Source organism: Apteryx rowi, unplaced genomic scaffold, assembly GCF_003343035.1.
Source record: "Apteryx rowi isolate R43461 unplaced genomic scaffold, aptRow1 scaffold_26, whole genome shotgun sequence".
In the NCBI taxonomy this organism is placed as follows: domain Eukaryota; kingdom Metazoa; phylum Chordata; class Aves; order Apterygiformes; family Apterygidae; genus Apteryx; species Apteryx rowi.
Genome location: NW_020448974.1, coordinates 4,337,400 through 4,349,948, shown reverse-complemented (window position 1 = coordinate 4,349,948; position 12,549 = coordinate 4,337,400). Strand labels below are relative to the sequence as shown.

At 41.1% G+C, this 12,549-nt stretch overlaps 1 protein-coding gene across 2 annotated transcripts in view; it reads left to right on the top strand.

The window, feature by feature from the left end:
- HLF (HLF, PAR bZIP transcription factor) overlaps positions 1-12,549 on the top strand; it is a 35,259-nt gene that overhangs the window by 15,716 nt on the left and 6,994 nt on the right. The gene's annotated exons all lie outside the window — the stretch shown is intronic.

The following is a 12,549-nucleotide window of genomic DNA, read 5'->3' as shown; positions in this document are numbered from 1 at the left end:
AGGACCTGTCTTCATAAAAATGAAGTGCAAGTTGGTGACTGGGTTGATTATTTTAGAAAGTTCCTGGAAATGCTTCTTAAAGCAGCAGATACAAACACTTAGTGGTTTAGGCTGTGGATGTGGCAGACCTTGAATCGGCAGTCTGGCAGCTCTGCCAGCAGCTGGGTTGTCTGTGAAATAACCTTTGGCTGTAGGTAAGTCTTTCTCTAGTTTCCTGGGTAGCCTGAGGGAGTAATGGAATATTTGCTACTGTTACATACTGGTTTTCATATTTTTGAAGGAAGATCTGTGAGCACGCAAGTTGGAATGCATGTTAATAACAAGAATTGTGCAGAGCCTTTTGCTCAGTCATCAGGGTTTTACTGAGTCTTATTTATGCATTAAGTGCTTGAAAACCTTATCCAGGCAGCAAAATGGAAGCAAACAGAGGTAGAGTGAAGTTGTCAGGTCACTCAGCAAGGGAGCTGCAAAGCCAGGAGCAGCAGCCTCATTCCTTCCTGCTAGGACAAACGTTCTGAAACAGGTAAAAATGTGTTAAGACTTCTGCTTCAGTAGATGCTTCTTTTAGGCTGAAGGGAAAGCAGGTGAGATATGAGGGTTGAGCAGCGTATTGTGTACGGTGGATGGGTAGCGTCATCTCAGTTGGGTGTGAATTGTGTGGAATGTACACACATAAATAGGCCCAGGCATGAGGAAGCGAGATGTTTTCACCGGTGAATGGACTAGTTACTTCTGGTAAAGTGCACCAGAACAGAGAGTGTACAAAGAATGCATTAAAGGTGGCACTAAGCATCTTTATCATGAGACCAGCTCTTAATTTATTTTTGAGCCTCTGGAGCACCATAAATCTGTTCAGTGCTGTTTTCTTTATTCCTTCTGCATTTGTAAAGTGAGCATGAATAAAAATGTTCTATAAACTTTGCTACATTTGTTAAAGTATCATTTATGTGGGGCAGCTCTATTTGCTGTAATTTTTTATATCCAAAATACAGAGGGCTTTAAAATAGAAGAAGAAAAGCTGCATATCTGAGTTTAAGATAAAATAAGATGATCTCTGTGACAGAGACAGCAGAAGTGATGTGATATGACAGTTGCTGTAGCAACACCACCTACTTCATGAAAATCAGAGTTAACAGGAGTGTAAAAGGTAAAACCCACATAATTTTCCAAGCCTATGAATTGTTGCTGCCCTCAGCTTGCAATGCTTTCCAACTCTTAAATGTTTCCCCTCTCATTTGGGGACAGAGATACCTCTTCTTTCAGCATGGCCCACTCTTGCAGACCTGACCCCGTATTTCGCAGTGTTAGAGGCACATTGTGGGAGTTTTGTAAAGGCCTGCGGTATCTTTGTGTACAGGTGACCAGATGAACAAGAGGAGAAGAACATGAAGATTGGGGGTGCCCCTGAAAGTCCTCTCAAAGGCCTTGGCCAGCAAAATACCATAATACCTATGCTGTCTCTCAGGTATTCCATGTAGAAAAGTTAACCACTGTCATAAAAAAAAGAACCCAGTCCAGTCAACTTGTTTGTGGGAATCGGCTTATAATAAAGCTCTATTATATTCACTATAAATTATAAGTAATGTAGATATGGAAATTGTCTAAGATAAGTACATGGTCACTCTTGACCATCCCAAATGAACCCTAAATGATAGTGTTGCACAGCAGTGATAYGTTGCTGACGAAAGTAGGAAAACGTATTGTTTTGAATGAGAATGGTGTTGAGCTTGTTGTGGCGGTGGGGAAGTGCAGAGTACAGCACAGCCCTCAAAGGGCTTTGTTCGCTGGTGGGCAGAGAATTGCATGAAATTTACTGTATTCGAAGGGGGTAGATGGGTCTCTGTTAAAGAAATGTTTCAGTGCCAAGACATTGTTTGAAAGTTATTTGGTACATCTGGATTGGCAACTAATTTTGAAATTTGTAGCTATGGTTACTGGGAGAAAAGTACTATATTAAAAATACCGTTAACTGTAAATAAGGCTGCCATTGGCTTACACTTTTCTTAATGATAATTTTCAGTGAACAGTCTTGTATGTTTATGTATATTTATAAGATGCAGACACATATGTTTAAAAGCTCCCATAAGGAGTGAATTGATAAGGCAAATCCCAGTTTGCTTTGGCCTCAAGATTAACCTCAAACTATTTAATTTTTTTTTTAATCTCTGATGGGCAATGGAGGGCCAAGTTGTGTGTGATAATAAGTGTAAAATCTCTATTACTTGCGAATTGGGGGAAGAGGCTTTGAAAGAAATGGCAATCTCAAACGGCAGTCAGGTTCTGCTTCACTGATTTTTTTCTGCAGCGATGCCTCCGGAAGGCCTCACAATAAATGCATTGCCCAGTACACGGAAGGAGGTTTGACTTTCGTGTCTTGGGACATTTTTATTTCACTTTTGACATTTTTCAGAATCTTCACAGGTTGTGCATATCTGTTATATTCAGACCATGCATACTTAGTGTGCTCAGGGTCTCAGTTCAGGGCTATGGATAGGCTTCAGAGGAGGTCATAATAAGGAAAATAACTATTAGGATTTCAGGATTTCTTCAAGAAATATTCCATCTCCATCTTTTTCATTGCTACTTTTTTTTTAAAGATAAAAATATAAAGATTTTGGTGTGTATTGCTTTCATTGGACATTTTTTCCCTGAGAATTTTTGCTTGCTTTACTATTCATCTTTCTGTTAAAATGTGACTGCAATTCTTAGGTGCAAAAATCTTTTCAGGTGTTAGTTTGGTTTCTGAAACTCCTCGGCATGGTAGTTCTTCACCATTTTCTGGTGCTAAATGACTCTTTTACGTTTAGAAGTGAATTTATGAGACACTGTCTTGCTCGGTGTTCAGTGTCATCATTTCTTTTAATCAGACTTGCTTTTCGAAGCTACCTATTTTTGTCTGTCTGACATACCATGAAAACCTGTATTATGCAGCAGCAGTAAATAAGTAGTTATGGGCCCACTAGTAATTTCTGTATGGAACAGCCTGTTCTCATGGAATTTTCCCTAAGCCTCAGTTATGTGTTCCTTTCCTTCTCTGACCCATTTTTCAGACTACGCTGTGATTGATGCATTTGTATAGTTTTAGATGAAGATAAATATATCGATAGAGAAAGAAAAAGATACAGCCCCACACATTTGTGCTTGCTTTTTCTTTGCTTGCTGAGCATAAAACTAGTATGTAGTAGCAAATTTGGCCTCTGTAGTTATTGGGCTATAACAAGCCAAGTACAAGTTTGGGGGTTTTGCTGTTTTGTTTTTTTTTTTTCTTTTTCTAAACATGTACAAGAGTCCTAACTTAAATCAGAGAGAAAAAAAATGTACTAAGTCTCACGTGGAAGGTTGTGGGAACAGCGTGTCCTCATTCTGGCATCTCTACTTCTTAAAATGTGATCATTTTATACAAATCAGTCTCTGTAAAGCACCAGTTTAGTTTTGTCACCTAACAAGTGTACTTTGTTTTAGTGAAAAAGGTGTAAAACAAAAGCTAGTGCAACAGGTAGTTCAACTGTGTGGTGTGTACAGCACAGATGGACAGAGAAGGCTAGGTTTGCGAGATTCTGTAACTCTGCCCAGTGACCCCTTTTTCTTCAGGAGCATATTCAGAGAGCAGCCGGTGGTGTCTGCCGTCTCTCTCTCAGAACTGCCATTGGCCATTGATTGGGATTTAGAGGACATGTACCTGCTTCACGTGGCTTTTCCATGCCATTTGAAATCTCGCTGCGCTGTGTTTTGATAACACGCCCAGCGAGATGGGCTTGGGTACCAGAACTGGGTAATAGATACATGAGTCATGGGTAGCATATGCCCTCAGGATTACACAATGGCTTTGCAAGACCTGTTTACCGCCTGAGAGCGTGCTGTCCTGGATGTTCGTTAGCCAAATAAATAGAACAATGTGAGAGGAACTTGGTCTGGAGTCTTGCAGAGCACATTGGCAGCGACATGAATGCGACTTGAGGACAGGCGCTGCCTTTGTTTTGAAAGTGGTATTCCATGTGAGGGGATGTTTGTGGATGCCATATGAGGTTGTTATCTAAAGCAGGGGCTCAGCTGAAGTCTACTGTTTGAGGGTTGGTTTATTAAGGCTGGGTATGTAACTGTCACAGGAAAGAAAAAATGAACCTTTCTGACTCCTTTAGAACAGGTTTCTGATGCTTCATCAATTTCTGATGCTTCAAAATGCTTCTTTGGGACCTTTCCTTTAAGAAAGGAAAGAAGAATTGTACTTTTTGAGGAACCTTACTATATGTGAATTGCCAATTAAGGAACCATAGACAGATATGCCAAAGGATATCATGAAGCTCCAGTTCACCAGTGAATATCCAGCATCCTCAAGTGAAACATGTTTCTAAACCAAGTGTAAATCAAAATGAAATACCTGTATGAACATTTTTCCCTATAACTTCTCTTCAGGCCCTGTCCCCACTAAATGTCATCTTGGCCTGTCTTTGTAAGTAAAGCAACACCCTACAGAAAAATCAGAAAGGCATTTAAGAGGCCTGGGGACTTCATACTTTTCAGGAATTTGAAAGACGAGGGTAATCCTTGTGCCGTGTCCCTGGAACAGCGTAAACCCCTAGCTTTCTGTGTGTAATGCTTATGCAAGGGGAAGGGTTCAGAACCGGAACAGCTACATCCAGGCATCTTGCAGTTTGGTTATCAGGGACTGGTTTGGGAGAGGAGAAAAGTTTGATTTCCTGGTTGCTTCCAGAAAGTCTTTTATTAGCTACTACAGGAGCAGCTGCAAGCCTATGCCAGAAATGGGCCCCATTGAACTAAGCTCTGCCTTCACACAGATTAAAGACAGGGTAAGATTTTCAGAGGGTGAAGCCTTCTCACACAGTCCGGTAAACATAAATTTTACCTGGTCTTTGCTCCCAACAGCTTGTCACTAAGTTAAATTGGTTCCTCACATTTATCTATTTTTTTGCTTTTGAAGGGCAGAATGTTACTGGCACAGTGGGCATAGCATATTAAACACACATTATGCTAACCAAATCCAGAAGTTGCGAAGTCAAGCCCTCAAAAGCCTGCAAATGCTAGAACTAAGGCCACATGTGCAATTTCAGAGAGCATGCCCCCCGCTTTGTCTGCTTTGCGATACAGTCTTTAATTACATGATCTCCTATTTTTCCCTTTTCCCTTTTTGAATGCAGAGGACAGACCTGCTCTGGGGTGAATCAGGGCTGTTTCAGGAATGAAGCAGTTGTCTGCAGGATCTTGACCTCATCTACTGCAGATGCCAGAGGATGCAAGGAACTGCAGGAGGAGAGGGGAGAATCTGGCAGTAAAGACTAAAAGATTTTGTCCAGAGAGAGACTAGATTTTATTACTTTCTTTGCCATGAAGTTTTGGTATAATTCTGAGCAAGTTAGTTAATTATGTGAACTTTTCACGCTGTTTACTTGCTTCCCATTTATGAGGAGTCCAATTTGATACCTGGGGTGGCCCTCAGAGTCCGAATACAGGTAGTGCCATGTAATGTTGAGTAACCTGAGAGGCTGGATACTTTTGGTTTAAAATCTCTGTACTTCTGTTCTTCACCTGCAAAGAGGAAATAATGCTGTCCCTTCTTTCATGGGAGTCTTGCGGGGAAAAACTATTTCCATGAAGCACTCAGATGCAGTAGTCATGAGTGCTTGAGGGAACTCGCAAAAAGTTACCAAGTCTGTCTCTAGACGAGGTTAGAATCATTTGTGGCAAATAATGTATGGGGTCCATTTGGATAAATCAAAATTGGGGAAAATGAGTGAATCCTGAATGAGGAAAGCATCTGTGGAAAAAACAGTATGTGATCAAAATTTTAAAAATCATTGCAACCATAACTGTGTTTTCTTAAAACAACTCTTGTGTAATTTCCTCAATTTGTTTTTAAAAGCAAAAGACAACCTGGATTTTCTCGTGTGCCACCCCTATGACAGGCACATTGGAAATGAGCAGGAACGGACCTGACAGCATCCCCCTAGAGCCCTACCACTTGGACTGAGTTACAGGCAGAGAATGACAATTTACTCTTGCTCTAAGCTGAAGGAGGACAGGGCACTTTGCCAGCACGCTTCACTATTTTGCTGATAGCAGAGGATCTGTGGGATTCAGGAATCTGGAGCTATACGTGTACCATCGGGTACAGACTCCTGCCCTGTTCCCTTCAAGAATGGTCTCTTTTACTTAATGTTTTCATCCTAATCTTTGCTGAGGTGGCCTCCTTCTCCGTGGCTCTTCCCCCTCTCCTCTTTGGCTCCCAGTCTCCCTCATCCTTGCCTTCCCCACCTCCTTCACCCTTTTCAGTTTTTAGTGCTATTCTCTTACTCAAATTGCCTCTTTCTGATCCAGCCCTAGCACGCACACAGTAGAGAGATTTTAAGAAGGCAAGTAAAAGGGAAATGCGCATCTGATCCTGGAGCTGCCCTCTTTTCCAATGCAGAGGCCACTAGCACATTTCAGTGAAAAGCTTGCCAGAAATTTTTAACAGGTTCAAAGAAAGTATTTTTGCTGAGCCTTTTTCGGGAAACTGTGGAACCATTTTGGCAGAAACATGAATTGGCGCCTACAAATCCAAACAGAATGGTTGATATTTGGCAAAGGTCTAAGGAACTGAAAACAGCATCCTCTAATGGGAAGTGTCAGACAATCTTAATAAGACTACCAGTCCTGCCTGTAATAATACCGTAGAGGCCCAGAGCGGGAGGCACACAATGCTGAGAGGGGAAATGGCAATTCTTTTATAATTAAATGCACAAGATTCATAAACAATGCTGATATCTTTCAAAAGTACATGTTTTAAAAACATTTCTATGTGCCAGTCTTTTGGTGTGTGTTAGGAGCGATGAATCTGTTCTGGTTGTATTGGATTATCGAGATGCATCTTTCCACAGAAAATGTTCAGTCACAGTGTATTCTGCAAAGGGCAGAATCCAGTTTGTGTAAGATAAGCAATATAGGAATGTCCTTGCTGTATTGGAATATGGTCAAAATACACTAATCTCCTGTTGCTTCAGAGGAAAATTAAAGCCCCTCTAATAATTGCTTACATAAATACACCCCAGAGTGAAGGAGCATCTTCACCCCAGGCAGAGAGTGGTTGTTGGCTTTGTCCTGCCATGTGAGGGCTGGAAGATCATACAGCGTGCGTTGGCATTCGCTTTAATTCTAGTGTAGATGATAGTCTCAATATCCATGTAAATATTTTGATTTCAAGAAGACACTGACATCCTAGTAGTAGGAAAATTAGATATGAAGATAAAGTGTAGTTTATATTGTAACTCAGGAATTGCGACCTGACAAGATAGTGTACTTAGATAAATCCTGGCTCCCAGATGTTGCTTTTACTTCTCTACCTTTGGGGATTTTTGTTTGTCTTGATTTCTGCACGCTGCCTTGTACTGTGCATTTGAGATACTTTGCCTCAAGGCTGAAAGAGTTAATGCAAAAATAGATCACAGATTAGTCTGGGACAGTCTGTGATTTGGAGTAAGAGAACTGTCCCAAATAGCTGGGCAACTGCCAAAAGGAAAGAAGGTTTGGAAAACATATCGACAGAGCTGTAGGGTTCTCTAGAGCAACTCTGGGTGAGGATCATGCGTCAATTCAGCTGACATACTATATAGTATAACTGACATGCCCAAAATGCCTGTAATTTGCAATAAGAAAAATTATAGGCAAACACATATTTTATCTCTAGGCTTCTACTAAACTCTTTTCTTTCCCTCCAACATATGTATAAAAAATAGAACAGTAAAAAAAAAAAAGTATTTTGATTAGAACATTTCCACCTCCCATTCTTTTCTTTTTCTCAGTCACTGTTTTCCAGCCAGCTGTTGAACTGATGAAAAGTGTGGAAGGGCTGAGAGAAGGGAGATTTTCTGAAAATCAGGCATGTTTTTATGGGAGTTGAATGACTCAAAATTGAGTTCTACATAATTCATTGGGGATCTCTTGCAATACAAATAAAAAGCCTGTCAAGTGGTGCGGTTGAAGAGGTTATTTCCTTCCTAACTCTCCTGGGTGTAGCTGGTGGGTAGGATAGTTAAAGAGGGGGAAATTAAAAGCCAGGATACCATGACTGAGACCCCCCAATACCTGATCTGTGTTTCACTGATGTAGGTGTGTAAAAATACTGCTGTACTTGTGAGTTTTAATTAATATTGCTAGCAGTTGAAAGTTGCTATTTTTTACCAGCTGTTCGGTGACTTAGATGACACGAGTGGATGGCCTCAGTCCATTTCTCTGTGAATAAGGAACCACACTGAAAATATAGCCATTACATTTGACTTCCTCACTGGCAGTCTCTGCTGGGAGGAGAAGGACTGAAAGGATTAGAACAGCCAAATTGCTTTCAAGTCCTTCTTTCTGGAAAATTTTCCGCTACTGCTAGGTTCTGCCAGAACAACACAAAGAACATTCATGAAGGCAAGATGTTGGGGCTGCCGTAACTGTTGGAGTTGTCGAAACCTGCTGATTTCTTTGCCAGGAGACACCTGGAGCTCTGTCTATCCTGGCATATTCAGTGTTGCTTCAGTGGAGCTCTACAAATGGGAAAGTCTCCAGACAAAAGGCCAGTGTTGACATAGTTGTGGTCTCTCCAGGCCACGGTTGAGACGCATCACTAGGGTGGTATGAGGGGAAGTTTCCATTAACCATTGTTCCCAGCTTGCTTCCACCACCACTGTAGAGTTCTGCAGCTGGATTTCCAAAAACGCTCAATGCTCAAGAGCTCTCATTTAAGCAACTTAAATAGAGGGGCCAAGTTCTTTCCAAAGCACTTGGCAATCATCAGCCCCCATTGAAAACAAAGTTAAGCACATTAAACAGTCCAGCCACTTCACTTCTGTGAAAATTTGGCCGCTCTTGTGAGTACAGAGTGTTTAAATAATACCGAGACGGCAACAAAGGAATCTGGCCCCTGATGCCGGGCAGCGAGAGGCTTTGTGTTCACCTGGCCTTGGCGACTGGCACCGTAGGCTTCCTCCTTGGCTGATTGCTTGTACCTCACAGTCTCTGTTGACCAGCTCTTTCTCTGGATGTTGTGACAGCTGTGAAGCTTGCTGATGTGAGGATTAGTCGGCTGCGAGGCACATGACATTCAGATTGCTGTTCTTATTTGACCTACCTCTGATTGCGAGGAATTTAGTGCATAAAAATAACACCCTGAACAAATTTGGCAGAAGGATGCACAGCTAAAGTGCCATGCACACAGGGGGGAGAGGAGGCTGGAGAGCAGTGTAACGTGAGGCCACATACTGTACTTCTGCAGTAAGAGCTGCGCCAGCTCCAGCGCAGCCCACGCTGTCGTGTTAGGTTACAACCAGTTCCAGCACCACATAGATGTTACGGCCATTAGCCAGTAAACTAATGAAGACAGGTTCCTGGCTTGCATTACTGGCAAAACTTGATAGAATAAATAAAAAGATATAGAGTGCCAGCAGTTGCCTAATGTAAAACACTGGACAAGGAAATACTGTTTTTTCTGCCTAGGGTTTTAAATACCCATATTAACTCTGTTGTTCTCAGTGTAGTTCCTGATCATTTACACTAGTATAACTGAGTGGAGAGTCGGGTCAGATAGACAGCTAGTTAGGGGTGTCCATGTGCTGTGAGTGTACAAAAATCTTACGGCACAATAATTTTTAGATTCCTAGATGATTATGTTTAGCAGTGTGCATATTTTTTTCAGACTTTGCATGAGAGAAGAGCATTAGCCCTTGAACGAGCTTTGCATTGGCACTTGGGCCATCTGATGGTTGCTGCAGGACCAGGCCCATGGCAATGAGAGCTTCTAGACCAGGGAAAGTGAGATTTCTGCATGGAGAAAAGAAGACAGGATCTTGACTGGCATGGGTTCTTCTAACAGGTCACCTAGGAGATGCATCTCTCTTTGCTTTATTGTCTTAAAATTATGTTCATGTTAAGCGCACAGAAGGCCTGCTTTGTCTTGGAGAGAATTGTTGCAGAAATGAGGAAGAACTGAAAGTCCTGGGATCTTTAGCTGTGACTGCAGGACCCTGGGAGTAAATTCATTACTCTAAAGTTCCTGGGTTTTTTTGCTGTTGCATTGGGCAAGATGTAATACTTCAATTTCCCGTGATTAAAAGGAGCATTTTTGCCTTTTCCTTCATTAAAGAGATGCTGTAAAATTACTTGAGGCCAATGTTTACAGAGCTCATATAATTGTGTAATAGTGTGCATTAAAGATAAATGGTAATGTGTGAACTGATACTATGTATCTAGAAGTTCAGCAATATTTAAATACAGGCTTTTTTTTGTTTAGGGCAATTAGAAAGCCAGGAGCCGGTTTCACAATCCGCTTGACTTTCAGAAACAACCTGCAGGCTCACCAGAAATATTCTAAAAGTTTTCAGAGCTAGGGTTTTGTTTCACTTTTATCTGTATTACCGAATTTGCAAGATTTGGGCATGCGTATGTCTATGTGTTTGTCTGCCTTAGAAGATGCCTGGCTGCTCTGATACAAGCGTGCTAACATCAAAGGAAGCTTTCCTGCATTTAATCCTTTAAATAAGCCTGTTTCTGCCAGCCCATATATTTGGAATGAGATTAGCCATCCATTTAAAGCAAGGCTACAAAAATGCCTTGGTTTATTGAGCCTCTTGGGCTGCCTTTAAAGCAGTTAACAGTCTGGGGTTTGTTTTTATTTTTTCCCCCCACACACCTTTAAAGACATAAAAATGTTTTAAACAAACGATTTAATCAAAGTTATCTCCAGGGATAGCTGAAAAGCTTTCTTGTGAAAACTTTACACGTAAAAAATGAAAGTCTAGCGCTCTGTATTCTTTCCCTTAGCCTTTTCCTTTTTATTCATTTTGCTGGTGCACATCTGACTCGAGTTTTCATTGCTGCAAGGAGAAGGACAAGCCGTCCGTCCGTCCATCCGGCGCAGGCGAAGGCGAGCTAGCCGGGCGCGCCGCGCTGCGCCGGGCTGGGCGCGCCCTCTCATGGCCAGCCCTCGGGAGAGCCCCATCAGCTGTGAATCGAGCAGGCTGTTATTTCTGATTTTATTAATGAAGCACAACAGGAAATGTCTAGTTTTCAGCACCAAGGTCTTGGCAGCAGCGTGCCACATCCTGAGGCAGAAGAGGAAGCGCGCTGCTGTTGGTACAATGAGGGTAAACCGAAATCTTTCCCCTCTCTCTGTCTCTCTCATATAGATGTATATATCTTTTAATTAAATAACTTTGATCCTCCTTTTTCTTCTCCCAGGCCCTTACCAGCCTTTCCTGGAAGCTGATTTTTATCAGCGCTATTTTAAAATAGGTGTTACAAAAGACGAGCTTTCTGTTAGTAAGCCCTGGTTTGTGCAGCACAATTCCCCAGTGCATTTTCTACGTGGTTCCAATATTGTTGCTGCTATCTGTTAGATTAAAATAAAAACTACATTGTTAACACTGACCTTGATTTGGAATTAGAAATAGCATTTAAAGATTGCCATTTTACACCATAAATATTACAGATACAGACACAAATAAGGAAATATTATGCAGTCACAGGATGTTTGTGAAGTTATTATGAAAGCCAGCATATCCCTAAGTCATAGTGAATTAGCTAATAGCCAAAATTATAAAAGAATATCTACTTCAATCACAAGTCCTTCTTCTGAAGTCTGTGATACTTCTAAGGCATGTGAAAACTTTTGAAAATTCTATCCCTAGGGATAATCCATGTTTAGGCAGCTGACTTTAGGATCCTGTTTTTGGAATCCTTGGCTGAGATTTTAAATTTGATTTTTAGTAGGAATGGTGCCTGAACTGATGATATAAAAGTGGGATCTTGAAAGATGCATCTAAAACTAAAAAAGATAAGTGTGGAGAAAATAGTTATTTTCTGGTGATAGGCTCCTTTAAGTAGCTTTTATATACCATAGAAGAGCAATGTGGCATATATATGTGTTCTTTCATTTTTGCAGAGTATCTTTAAGTCACTGTAGCCTTTCATGCTGCTGGTTTCTTTCAATGCCTTTTAGAACACAACCAGTAGGATTTCATAGAAAACATTTAACATCCTCCTTAGTAAAGCATTTCAGCGAAGCTTGACAGTACATTTTCATCAAATACTGTCCTATTGCAAACATACATTGTTTGATCCTATATTAAAAGTACCCTTGAAGATGTACATGAAGAAATCTGTTTATGAGAAATCTGGGAAGGATTACAGTGTAATGGATAAATCAGAGCTAAATGACAGTGCTTATGATTTGTTCCTGATGATGTGATCTTAACAAAGTGCCACAGGTAGGAGTGATGTGTCCTCAGCCTGTGCTCTAGTGGAACTCAGCACTGGATTCAGTGATCCTAAGATGAGCATCTAAAATTAGCAGTCAGAATTAGGAGCCCATTCTGAATGTAATGGCATGAGCACGTCTGGACCTGCATATGCACCCTACAAAATGCACGTTCTAATACTTAATAAAAGTAGCTACCAAAGTTACATGGAAGCTTAGTGAATTAACACTTGTAAAGTATTTAGAGAGCCTCTAAAATCCATATTCAGTGGTGTTATTTATCATCTTTTGTCTTCTAACATAGCTGTAATTCATCT